We start from the raw sequence: 14,372 nt of genomic DNA on the forward strand, positions 1-14,372 counted from the left end.
TTTCATTTTCCCACTTATAAGTTTTTCTGTATAAAATTTTAAATACGGAAAAATAAAACAAAATAATTTTACTTACCTATGGTGCAAAGCCAGTTATTGAGCTTTTCTCAGTCTTTTATTATCCTTTGCGTATGTTCACAGACTGTGATCATACCATGCATATATTTTTTATTCTACTTTTCTAATTATTCTTTCTAATATAAACATATTGATAGAACTTCATTTTCCTTTGTTCCTGGCAAGTAAAAAAAACTTTCATAATACAAAGGCAATATATGTTTTTTCCAGTTAAAGAAAACAATACAGATGAAAGATACACAGATTATTCAAAATGAAGAAAATTTAAAATATGGAAGTTTAAAACAGAATGTTCTGCTTTGTCCCGTTGACAGTCGAATACATTTTAAAGGGGACACGCAATCAGCAAGAAACAAAAGGCCAGGGAAGCTCCTTTTGATCCCCTGCCTAAATATATAATATTCACTCATGTCTGCGTGTCTGCCATCTGAATAAACTCCTTTTGGGGCCCAGAGTTGAGCTGAATTAAAGTTGGTCGGGGAGGCTTAGGAGTTGCTTATAGAACTAGTCTCCAAGGTGCACTAGAGCATCACTGGAAATTTGCTGGTATTTAAAAAATGTGTTTATTGCATCTTCTCTTAGGGATAGCGGGGTCTATAATTGGGAAACAAGACTTTCATTAGTCACTTGGGGAATGGTAGTCCAAGGATCACTATCCTCTTAAGAGGAGAAGTTGGTTAACTTAGGGCTTTGGATTTGTTCCCTGGTGTATGCAGATTTGGGGTGAGAGCTGGATCTCTGAGCCTCAATGTCAGAGCTCCTATTTCTCTGCTGTGTCTCAGAGTATCAGTCACTCTAATAAATGATTAGGAAAAGAATGTTGACCTAAAGAGGCATAAAGCTTTTACCTGTCCAAGGTATCCACATCTCAGTGGGTCTCAGTTATATCACCTTTCTGAGTTCCTGGCTAAGATAAAGGGATGGGTACCAGATGCTTCCACAAACTCCAGGCTAAGTATTAAGTGCAGTTTCTCTCTTTCCTGGGAAATGGGTCAGTCATGTTATCATTTGCCATTGATATCTTGAACATATTTTAAAAATGAGCTATATAGCTTGGCTCTGATGAAGTTAGAAGACCTATATATATTTTATATCTATATCATGTATTAAGTATTCATTTAGTACTGTTTATGTGCTATGTATTTTTCTAAGCTCCTTGTATCCTGAATTTCATCACATCTAAGATGCCACTGATTATAAGCTACACCATTATTTTTCCTACCACTGAGGCAAGTAAACTCTGCTATGCTATTGACTGTAAATTGCACCTCAATTTCAGACATGTTAAAATGTGAAAAATGCATGTCCTAGAATCAATGACACATGGTATATTAATGCATGTTGTCATAATTAAAACAACTCTAGGAGGTAGGTTCTATCATTATCCTGATTTTGTAGATGAGGAAACTGAGGCACAGAGAGGTTCTACAATATGCCCAGGAGCACACTGCATTTGCACCCAGACAGTCTAACTCCAGGGCCCAGCTCATAACCACTACACTTTTCTCCCTGCAGACAAGGAAAGTAGAAAAAAAAAGTTTCAGAAAAGTTATTTTAAATATTTCTCTGCATGAGGAGACTCAAAGTTATTCCTGTCTGCAGTTGTCCCCTAACATCTGGATCTATATCCAAAAGCTGAGCAATCCGGAAGTGCTCAGGAGTTCTATGGACCATATGTCCATTTTAGTGCAAGCTCATGGGGTGAGAGTGTGCATGAGGACACATGACTGCTTCTCTGAGGACTGAGGTTGTCTAGTGTTACTTCTAGACATCAACCAAGGTTTAGCTTTGTCAGAAAGAAGACCGTTCTGCCCACAGTTTCAGGAGAGCGTGATTCAGCCTCCTGTTGGCTTGGGTGTCAGCCACCACTTTTGACTCTGAGGCCTTCTGCTTCTCACTTGAGGGTTGAGCCTGGTGTCCTTTCTTAGGTTTAGTCATGATTAGGAAAATGAATCAGGCATCCTCATCCAAATAGGAGCTACTCATCAGCCTCCTTGCCACTTCTCATAATCCAAATGGGGTTACGTTCCTCACTACCTGTCAATTTCATACAAGGGTTTGACACTCAACAGAGATGAGTGACAAAGAAGTAGCTTCAGGGAGCTAGAAATTTAATCATTATTCTAGTTTACAAGCCACAGTTTCAACATATCTCATCATTAAGTATGATTTTACACCATTGCTACTGTCTTTCCAGAGCTACTTCTCCCCAGATTAGCTTCAGCGACCCTTCTCTGCCCTCATAGCACATAGCTCTCTTAAAGAGCACTTCTCACACTGTATCGGAACTCCTTGTCTGTCTGTCTGTCTGTCTGTCTTCCCTACCTACTTCAGTTCTGTGGTACAAAGTTCTGTATCTGTCTTGCACTGGACTAGAGGTGACACAGCATAAACTGCACATTAGAGAACTCACTGGGGGCGTGAAAATTCCTCAGCGTTGCCCTTCCCTGTCTAAGGCAGAGCATCAGTTAACTTCTGCTTTCTTTTCTGGTTACCCATGGAGCCCTGCGAGGTGCTGGCATGAGAGCAGGGACAAAGTCAAACCTCATTCCTCCCTGAATATTGGACATCTAGCCAGTGCTCATGGTAGAGGTTTTAAAAACCTTTTGAAAATGAATGAATGAACTAGAGCCATGAGACTCCAAATGAAATTTTATGGGCTTTCTCCCTTACTTTTATTCATTTATTTACTCAGTGTATTGAATACTTACTGTATAGCAGGCACTATGTTTATGTCTGAGGGGCAAGGTAGCAATTAGATACAGGGGAAATACTGGGATCAATAGGCAGGGGAAATACTGGGATCAATCAGGGAGTTCTCTGGTGGTCCAGTGATTAGGACTCTGTGCTTCCACTGAAGGGGCCTGGGTTCGATCCCTGGGCAGGGAACTAAGGTCCCAAATGCTGCAAAAAAAAAAAAAAAAAGGCACAATCAGAAAGGGCCCTTAACATTACGTAGGTCAGGAGGAGGGCAAGGGGTGAGTGAGGACATGCTTGTTAGGAAGATGGATGGGTTGAGGACCTAACGTTTAGCTGGATTGTGTTTAAAAAAAAAAAAGTAAATGAAAGAGATGAAGGGATGGGAATACAAGGTGAGAATTCCAGGCCAAGGGTAGTATTTTATGATGCAAAGTCTCAGGGACAAGAGAGTGTACTCTCTGTGGTAGAAACGGCAGGAAGTTGAATAGTACGGCTCAGAGCATTGATGGCAAGTTGGCACAGCCAGTGGTGAGGCCCAAGAGGAAGGGATCAGATGTCAGTGGTTTTGGGGGTCAGGTAGGGAGCGGGGTTTCATCCTAAGGCAAATGGAGACCGATTGACAGGCTGTTAGAGTAGGATGATGTCATCAGATTTATTTTAGGAAGTCACTCCAGCTGCAGAATGGATTGGTGGGGATGAAGGGATTCAAAACTGGGTATGAGAGATGAGGTGGTGAGGACTGCAGGGCTGGAGAAGGGTCCAGTTTGACTCATGTCTTCAAACAGCTTGGAAAAGAATCAAGCAAACCACTGAAATCCAAGTAGAATGTCATTTTATTCCACATCAGCCATTATTCTTCCCCTTCAGGTCTTTGTTGACAGCTGTTGACACATGTTGGATTGGCATGGGTGTGAGTGCAGAGGCCTAAGAGGATCTGGGTTGAAACCTCGTCCCCAGGAGAAGAGAGTCAGTGGCAAAGAAAAGGGACCAGAGGTGATCAAATGGAGACAGCAAATTATCGCTCATAAAAATGCTGGGAAAGAGAGGCTTCCCCTAGAATGAGCTGTCAGTAAAACTTTAATTAGATCAAGGTACTCCCATGACGTACTGTGTTCTAGGATCTTGGGGTGAGGACATTTGTAATTTGCAAAAGTAAACTCAATATCATCATATAACTTCTCTTTCGAAAACAGGCAAACAAAAAGAAGCTTTCTTGTTTGTACTATAAAGTAAAAGGAACTAAAGTAGACAGAATCAGCCTGGCTGTGGGATGTGCAAATGTTCTGTGTTATGTGCATGTTGGTCACTGACAGGGGTCTTGGGAAAAAGTAGAATTTGCCAAAGGGGGTGGGGGAGTAGTGGCAGAGATAGTTATGCTTATCAAAGGGGGGGGCAGGGATCAAGAAAGTTTGAAAAACAGTGAATTAAAATCATATAAATGCTTTAGTCATAAAAACTGAAAATTTATTTATATATTCTGCATTTTTTGAAACAACATAATTATCAAATTTGACATCTATTACTCCAGAATCTGTGGTAGCCAATGGGACCCAGAGACTAAGGAGGTACAACCCTGTCCCCCAAAGTACATGATCTACTAGAGAAGAGAGACAGAGGAATGATTAATACCCTTACATGACAAGTAGCATAATAGAGCATGTATAAAGAACATGAGAAAGAGAGGGATTGATTTCTAGTTGTTTAATTGTGTTTAGAGTTGACAACATGAATCGACTTTGGGGAACATGTATAATCCTAGATAGTAATATAAATATTAAACAATCCCATGGAAACCCTAATCCTCACAGCCTCGCATGGAGAACATGGCAGAGGTGTACAAGGGTAAGGATGACCTGGCTGAGGGACAAGTACCACGTGACCAGGGTCATCAAGTCCAGATCAAAGGGGACTTCAAGTCAGGTTGTTACTGTGACATCACACTGTATGTGCCTTTTTTTAATTAAGAAATAAATTTAGGTTTCATTTCAGGGACCAAACATAGGCAAACTTTTCAGGTATTGAAGCCTCCAAGGAATTGGTTCTGAAGCTCCAAAATGTGCTCTTCTGACAATTTCTCTCCTATTTTATAGGCTCACCGCATGGATTTGCTGTGACTTAGAGGAAAGGCCAGGCTTAGGAAACAGACGGGCCTGGCTCAATTCTGGCTCAGGACTCACTGATTATGCCATCTTGGACAAGCATCTGAACGCTCTGGTCCAGTTCCCCACGTGGCACGCTGAGGAAATATGACTAAGTAATAAGATGTGAGTGAATGCACCCTAGTAGGCTCTCTGCTTCTGTCTCTACCACCACCGCAGTAAAGGTGCCATCTCTCAACTGGATCTTTATAAATGTTTGTCTTCATTTATTCTGGGCCACTGCAGTCTGTCCATTTCTTCCCAGAAGACAAATGTGATTGTGTCTCCGCCATTGAAAGATCAAAAGCCTCACCATGATTTTTATAATATTTCTTTCCAAACTCCAGGACATGAGCCATTACTGGGTCATAGAAACGACATTGTGGGTTACCAGCAGCATATTTTTTAAACGGGAACACAATAGAACACAACAGAAATACTAGATTGCAATGTTAATTTTAAGCATAAGGATTGTTACATGACGCTTGTTTTCTCAATATGGGTCCAGGTTTTAGTATTTTCTGAGAGAAGAAATAAGTGCACCTGTGAAATAAAAATAGGACAATGGTGGGGGGCAGGTAAGGAAGCTAAATACACTTGAAAAAGCTAAGGGGACAGAAATGAGCTGTTAAATATTAAAAGTTTGATAGAAGAAATGAAAAAGTCAATAGAAGTTGGTTTACAAGATAAGGATGAGAAAAATTTTCAGAAGATAAAGCATAGTGATAAAGAGAGAGAAAATTGGAAGAAGAAAAGACACAAAAATTGGAGGTCCAGTCCATGAGTTCTGATATCAAAATACAGGAGATAATGTACAGGGGGAAAAACTAGAGGAAGTTGTCACAGAAGGAACTAAAAAGTTTTCATAAAACTAAACAACCAGAATTTTGAGACGGAACAAACTTAAGAGCACTGAGAAAAAGAAATGCTCCTATAAACTAATAGAGAGGAACACAACAAACTAGGACTAGGAATCATACTTACATCTCCCTTATTCTTCATATCATACTCGCAAAACAATAAAAAATTAATAGAACAAACCCCAAAACCCCAGTTAGAATTAAAGGTATAACTAAAATCCAAATTAAAAGTGCAATTAACATATAAAAAGGAAAAACCCCATAAGATAATATTTATCTGTCTCTGGAGGGGCAAATAACTTTCTAAGTTTCTAAACATAAAGGCCATGAAAGGCATTACAAAGGGAAAGACCCACTCAACATTTTAATATATTAAAATGAAATATATGCCAAAACCATTTAAAATTAAATATAAATTAAAGAAAGAGCAAACCGGAAAAAACTATGAACAGATTAAACAAAGGGTTTAACATGTAAAATATCACATAAGCAATTCATAAAATGTGCATATACTGTGTAAAAAAGCGAAATATTCACACAATATATAAAATATTCTTGTAAGTAAATGAGAAATAACACTAGAACCATATTAGAGAAAAATGGGCAAAGGATATGAACCAATACAAATGGCTAGATTCACTGAAGAAGAAAAAGTCAATCTTAGTTGTAATCTAAGAAGTATAAATTAATACTTGAGCTACATTTTTCACCAAAATTTTTCACAATAATTTTCTTAACAAATTATTAAAGATTGTTTTTCAGAGTAAAGTTAATGGTGAGGATGTAAACTGATATGTTTCTGGAAAGTTTTGGTGATACATTATAAGTATTTTTAATGTTTAAGTCTTGCAATGCAGTAATTCCATTTCTAGATATCTAATCCAAGGAATTTAATTATTTCACTAATGTTTTACCAAATAAACTGATCTCGGTACTGAAGTATAGGATATTTATAAGGGATTAGTAATACTTGTGGAAAAGTAAAAAACAAAATGACTCTCCAGTAATAGGGGAAACTTTGAGTCACTTATCTTCATCAAATAGAATTTATTTAGCCATCAAATATTATGGTTATAATTATTTTCAATAAACAGTGAGTAGACTTTCTAACTTGAGAAGAAATTTAGTAAACACAGCATTTAGATATTGGCTGTCAGCAGAAACAATGGCCAACGTCTGAGGCATTCTGTCAACAATCCTCATTTGAAATAATAGCTTTGAAATATGCATGGAACATAAAAGACAAGAAGGCTTTCCTGCTGTCTTGAAATTGTTGAGCAATCTGTACAATAAGCAAACAGGACAATGGCCACAGTGAGAGGATTTATTAAACTGACTTCACTTCTTACCTTCCCCAGTTTAAAACACACACACACACACACACACACACACACACACACACACACACACACACCAGGAAAGCTTGGAGGAATTATTTTTGAAAGACTCCTAATTTCCGGAAATCCATCAAGTCTAATCATTGTGCTAAAAATACTTTTCTTCAATTGTCAGAATTGTCAAGTTTCCTTAGATGAAGAGTTTCTGTGTTACTGGGGATACCATGAAGAAGGGTAAAATGGAAGAGTAACTGAAACGAAAGGGTACTTATTCTCAGCTAGAACCTGTGGCTCCAATTGAAAGAATTCATGGAGGCGGTTTCACAGTAAAAGCAACCATCTGAGACCCATAGAGAAGACATTTGTCTGGAGCACTGAAGGATCACCGTAATTGTAATCGGCAAATTCTGAGAAGTTTTGATTCGCGCACAGAGTTACACTTAAAAATCAAAGTGTTTCAGTTGGATGCTCAATATCTAAAGACTGATGTGTATCTAGATTATTGATTTTGTATAGATGGAAGCCCGGCCTCATTCCTCCTAGGATCCTTAGATATGTAAAAAGGAAATAATTTAGTTTATAAAACAAATACAGGGACTTCCCTGGCAGTCCAGTGGTTAGGACTCTCTGCTTCCACTGCAGGGGGACGGGTTTGATCCCTGGTCAGGGAACTAAGATCCCACATGCCACGTGGCAAAGCTAACAAAAACAGAAACAAATATGCAACTCTAACCTTGTTTTAGCTGTCTATTAATAATTCAGTGGGAAATAAGGGCCTCTGTGATATTCATAATCAGCATTTTATGGTGTATTAGGGGAAAGACCCTTAGCACAGTATTTAGATTTTTGACATTAATTTTCCTTCTAAATTATTTCACTCTTCTCTTTTCATTTCTTTGAGGAAGTGTTCATATAGAATGAAAAATTTCATTATATATTTATGTAGTTTTAAATAAAATCATTGTAGAAGAATTTTTAAGATTAAAAATTAGGGTGAGATGGGCAGATTATCACATGATACAGGTAACTGCTACTTGTAGATACTCAGGGTCTAGCTTGAGTCGTGACAGCTATAAGTAGGAGAGGAAGGCAAGCTGGATCCTTGGCTCCTTATATAAGGAAGGAGAGCACAGGAAGCCTCCCTGGAGTATACAGATGTCGCTGGGGACTCACAGTAGACTGTCCTGGGATCCCCTGACCTCACCGATTATATGACTAGGGAGAGGGAGATGTAAGAACCAACGGTAACTGGGATACTGTATTCCCATCCTTAGAAAAAAAGATTTCTAAAGGAGGAAGTGAATTTCAGGAGAAAGATGATCAATTTCTACTAAACAAGTTGATTTTCAGGGGCTCAGTGGCCAGTCAAGAAGGAAAAGCAAATCAGAAGCGCAGGAGAAAGTCAGTGCTATTCGAGAAAGCTATGGCAATAAATAATACCTTTAAAGAGAGAGAGAGTGTGATACTAAAGAATGCCGTGAACATAAAAAGGAAATTTAAGGGGAAAAATAAAAAGAGTTCAAAGAGAGATGAGAAATTAGCTTTGAAATAAGACTGCATTTGTATAGTAGAAAAAGAAGCGGAACCAAGGAGAAAGAAAAGAACCGGAGAAGACTATCAGTACCCTGGAGGCCAGAGACATTTTAGGAGGAAGGAGGCGCACCATGAATCAATGATGTAGAGAGATAAAGTGTAACCCATGGAGCAGCACTTGGGAGACGATGTGATGATTTACAGAGATGAATTTCAGTGGAGAAGTGGGGTCAGAATCAGAAGCCGAGAGAGATGAGGAAATGCTTTTGTAAACGTAGATTATTTTTGTTTATGTTTTGACATGTTGGGTGTTGAAATGAAGGAAAGAGAATGGATGCAGCTTAAATCAGGAAACAGACTGATGACTGATGATTTAGCTCTTTACAGAGTTGATAGTGATCATTTAATTGACCATAGTTTTGGAATGCATGGGAGGTGTCAATTTAAGGAGTTTAAATGACAAGATTAGCTCTGGAGAGGGGGAGTATCTTCTCTTCTCCTGTGATAGGAGAATAGGAAGAAAGATGGGGTGTAACCAAGAGGAGAGAGATTGCAGTGGGCGCCAAATGATTTTAGTTATTTATTTTTTTAATAAACATTTTTGGAGTGTGCACTATATAAAGTACCTAGATCCCTTGACGAAAAAGTCCTAGACAGTGCTCTCAAAGTAGTTTTTTTTTTTTTTTTTTTTTTTGCGGTATGCGGGCCTCTCACCACTGTGGCCTCTCCCGTTGCGGAGCACAGGCTCCCGACGCGCAGGCTCAGTGGCCATGGCTCACGGGCCCAGCCGCCCCGCGGCATGTGGGATCTTCCCGGACCGGGGCACGAAGCCGTGTCCCCTGCATTGGCAGGCGGACTCTCAACCACTGTGCCACGAGGGAAGCCCTCAAAGTAGTTTTATATGGAAGATAAGTCAAGTACAAAAATAACTCTAGAGATTGAGAACACAAGCTATTAACTTAAATATAAATTTTTCTACACCTCAGTTTCTTCCTCCATAAAATGGGAATAATGAGAGTACCACCTATGTTTCAAGCATCCCATTCTCTTTCTAGCTTACATTTCCCAGTGTTCTAATAGAAGTATTTGACCTAATGGAGACATTCAGCCCATGAATCAAACACTGTTTCATTCTCCATCATTGCCTTTATGTTCTCATTTCCTTTTTTACCCAAGATAAATTTACTGGCCCATCATTTTAATCACTCTCTTATCCCTCCATCCAATCCATCAAGACACTTGTTCCTCTCTCCTTGAGAGAGGAAACCCTAACCTTGGCTGGAAAACCCTAACCCTGATGAAACCTTACTATTTGCTTTCTTCCCATCTTTCGAGTCCCCTTGTCCATGGAGGAAAATTCCACAAAGTCATACAATATGAGTTCAGGAAACACATCCAGAGCAAGGCACACATAGGCTCTGCATTTCTTCAGCATCTACGTGGGGAGGCATCCCATGTGGAGGAGGGTTTTGTTCTAGTGGAGGTCCCTTGCCCATTGCTCTTCCTTCATATAGGGCCTTGATGACAGCCACTTTATTAGGAAAGGGACCTTCAGACTGCTTGGGGAATTAAGCTGCCTAGATATCATGCCAGCCATTTACAGGAGCTGTCTGGGAAAGCCAGCAGCCCTGTTCGTTTGGAGGCACCTGGGGACTTTGGGCCCTTTTGGATGCTATAGCCGTCCAGTCATGGAAGGAGTCTAGGCTAGCCTACTGTTCAGGCATCTTAGGATGAACATCTAGGGTCATTTATGAACAATGCTTCTCCTTCATAACAATCTATCCCCAATACCATTGAGTGCTCATCAGGTGTTTGTCGAATAGGAAGAGAGATATTATTTGACTTCCACCCAATCTTTAGAGGCTAAGTTAACTGCATTTGTCATACTCCCTCAGGGGTGAGCTAGATTGTCAACCACTTCCCCTCCCCACCATTTATTACCAATACATTCTACAGAGAACTCGAGATTGTTTCTTCTATCGTTGACATTAAAGTTAGAAAAGGAGAAGAGAGTATTGATCCTCCATTACCTACCTTCTGCATATTCCATGGTGCCTGAGGCTCCAGGGCAGAGGTATAAAGAGCTACTGCTGCTCACTCAAAGGGCCCCTGCCATCAGTATTCGGGTCTGCAGGAAACATTCGTTTTATGTACTCTTTTTTTTTTTAATCTTTATTGGAGTATAATTGCTTTACAATGGTGTGCTAGTTTCTGCTTTATAACAAAGTGAATCAGTTATACATATGCATATGTTCCCATATCTCTCTTCCCTCTTGCATTTGATGCACTCTTACAAAGGCTACCAGCAGGGGTCACAGAGAGCAAGCCCTTCCTTGGCTATTATTTTGTCCCTGATCCCAGACCCAAAGGATAAAGGTTTTATGTTTAAGCCAAATAGTGGTGACCTCTTTGGGGAGAGAGGTGGTAGAGGATTGGGCCCCAGCTTCTTCTTGTCTTGAATGGACCCCAGATAACATATAGGGACCTCTGGCACCTCTTGCAGACCACAGGAGATGTGGGGAGTTTCTATTACTTGGAACAATGGCAGGCCAGCTGATCTTAGTCTTGTTGGGGAGACTACAGGGTGAGGAATGTTAAATGCCTTTGTTCTCTAAAGGCAGTTGAGCTCTTCCTCACTGATTTCTTTAGCATGGTTTTCTTCTCCTCTCCCTGGTTCTTGTGCTGACCAGATACTAGTGGTGTTTAATGCCCTGACCACTGTGGTAGCTCCGCCCATTCTGGCAGCTTTCCCAGGGAAGTCCCTCTGTACCTAAAAGGACCCTGAAATTTGTATAACCTTTAGATGCCATATATTTTCTTGTAAGAAATCTTAAAGGAAAAATTTCAGGCAAAATACCTGTGTTTTGTGCACTGATAACTTTAAAAATGAGGCCTTTTACTAGACAGTTGGAAGAGCTGATTCCATTCAATTGTGATGGCATCAGGAATGATGCAGTTAGGGTGGGGCTGATTTGAGTAGAAACTGGAAGAGTTACATGGGTACTGGCCATCAGTTCAAGTTTCACTTGAAACTGTTTTCTGAGAGAGTACCTGTTTTCTTCGAAGGAAAATTTTCTCTACTTGTATCCAAAGCAAGGGGATCAGAGGAGAGAGACTTCACTGAAAAGGTGATGTTTGGGCTGAGGCTTGAGAGTTGCCTGGGTGCTAAGATCATCAGACAAGAGTATACCGGCCTTTTTTGAGACACAGGCAAGCATGTGTTTGGAAGGAGAGAGCAAGGAGCAGGGTAGAAAGGGGTGAGGTCAAGAGGTGATGGTGGGCCAGATCACTTAGGGTCTTTTAGGATATTTGAAGGATTCTAAGTGGGGTGGAATAGGTGTGCCTGAAGTTTGAGGACAGGGGAAACTGAAAGAGAATATTTGAACGGTGGAAATGAGGGAGCTTAAGAGGATTAGGAAACAGTATTACGGAAGCACTTGAAATTGGGTTAATAAGATAGTTTGCTTTGTTTTTTTTTCTTTGTTTATTTGTACACATATATTTTCTGTCCTAAAATTATAACTATTACATATGCTCCATAGAGTTCAAGTTGAACATGGAGTATACATAGTGAAATTTATTTTTGACATTGTTTTCAATATGGTTTTTTTTCACACACACACACACTGTATTTTATTTTTACAAGTGATAAATAAACTGACACAAAGCATTGTAAATGGATGATCACAAGAAATCAACAATGATTGCAATAACCAAACACGAACCACACTCATACTATGTCATAATAGTGACATTCAGTCCAGTAATCTTCCGCTGTAACAGCTCCTTTACTTTGCAGTGAAAATTGACTTGTATATTTTTTGCCTCTGAGTTCTTGTGGGATTTTTTTTTTTATTCAAACAGAAAGTCACAAATATTATAATCATCCTCATCAGTTCACTCATTCCCATGTAAGTAACTATTTTTTCTTCTTGATGTTTTGTAAGACACTTTTATGAATTCATCAGTTTGCCATTAGAGTTCTGAAAATGCTTATTCGTTCAGTTACACAGTATAGTCAGTTACCAAAAACCTGTACTTGTCAGAGTGTTTTCCATGAATTCCTTGAAGATGAAACACTTTCATAGGAACATTTTTGCAAAAGCATCAGAGTACACGCAGCACTCTCTGTAAATGACAAAAGACTTAAAAATGACCACAGTTAAAGATTTGATGAAAGTTCATAATAATGAAATTGATAAGGAAATTTAGTTATTTCTGAGATATACATTTTAAAGTAATAACGAGTATTATGACTTATAACATTATACCAGAACATATAAGTATTTTAGAAATTTCGTGTAATGTCTGAAACATTTATTTTAACGTATTTCCATACAAATAACCTAAAGAAAGTTTAGTATTAGCTGTTTTTTTGTTTGTTTATACTGCGGGTTCTTATTAGTCATCAATTTTATACACATCACTGTATACATGTCAATCCCAATTGCCCAATTTAGCACACCACCATCCCCACCCCACCGCAGTTTTCCTCACTTGGTGTCCATACATTTGTTCTCTACATCTGTGTCTGAACTTATGCCCTGCAAACCGGTTCATCTGTACCATTTTTCTAGGTTCCACATGCATGCGTTAATATACGATATTTGTTTTTCTCTTTCAACTAACTTCATTCTGTATGACAGTCTCTAGATCCATCCACATCTCAACAAATGACTCAATTTCGTTCCTTTTTATGGCTAAGTAATATTCCATTGTATATGTGTACCACTACCTTTTTATCCATTCATCTGTCAATGGGCATTTAGGTTGCTTCCATGACCTGCTTATTGTAAACAGTGTTGCCATAAATATTGGGGTGCATGGTTCTTTTAGAATTATGGTTTTCTCTGGGTACATGCTCAGTCATGGGATTGCTGGGTCATATAGTAATTCTATTTTTAGTTTTTTAAGGAACCTCCATACTGTTCTCCATAGTGGCTCTATCAACTTACATTCCAACCAACAGTGCAAGAGCGTTCCCTTTTCTCCACACCCTCTCCAGCATTTGTTGTATGTAGATTTTCTGATGATGCCCATTCTAACTGGTGTGAGGTGATACCTCATTGTAGTTTTGATTTGCATTTCTCTAATAATTAGTGATGTTGAGCAGATTTTCATGTTGATGCATCTCTTTTTCCTAACTTTAATGAGAATGTTACTTTTGTTTCACTGTTAAGAATGATCCTTGCTATTTTTTACCTTGAAATTCTTTATCTTACAAAACAAGTTTCTCTTGATGCTTTTTAAGTAAGAATTGTAAAATCATGAATGCATTTTGCATTTCATCAAATGCTTTTTTGGTACCTATAAGATGATGGTATTTTTCATTTACTTTGTTAATATTCTGATTATATCAGTAAATTTTCCAATGTTGAATCATCCTTCCATTCTATTTGGTCATGACGTATTATTCTTTTATTGTATTGCTGTATTTCATTGGAAAACGTTCCATTTTTGGTTTTCATCTATGCTTATAAACAAAGAAGGCCTGTAGCTTTATATTTTATTGTCCTTTTTTCGTTTTGCTATCAGAGATCAGAATAGCCTTATCTGAGTAGCTTCCCAAATTTTTCCATACTCTGAGACAATTTGCACAATAAGAGTTAACTGTTTCTTGAAACTTTTCTAGATTCACATATAAAATGATGTGTCTCCTGGACTTTCAGGGGTCATACTTTGAACCAGCTTCTTATACTGGGGTATTATTCAAGCTTTCTGGTGTT

This window comes from Lagenorhynchus albirostris, chromosome 9 (genome assembly GCF_949774975.1).
Source record: "Lagenorhynchus albirostris chromosome 9, mLagAlb1.1, whole genome shotgun sequence".
Taxonomy (NCBI): domain Eukaryota; kingdom Metazoa; phylum Chordata; class Mammalia; order Artiodactyla; family Delphinidae; genus Lagenorhynchus; species Lagenorhynchus albirostris.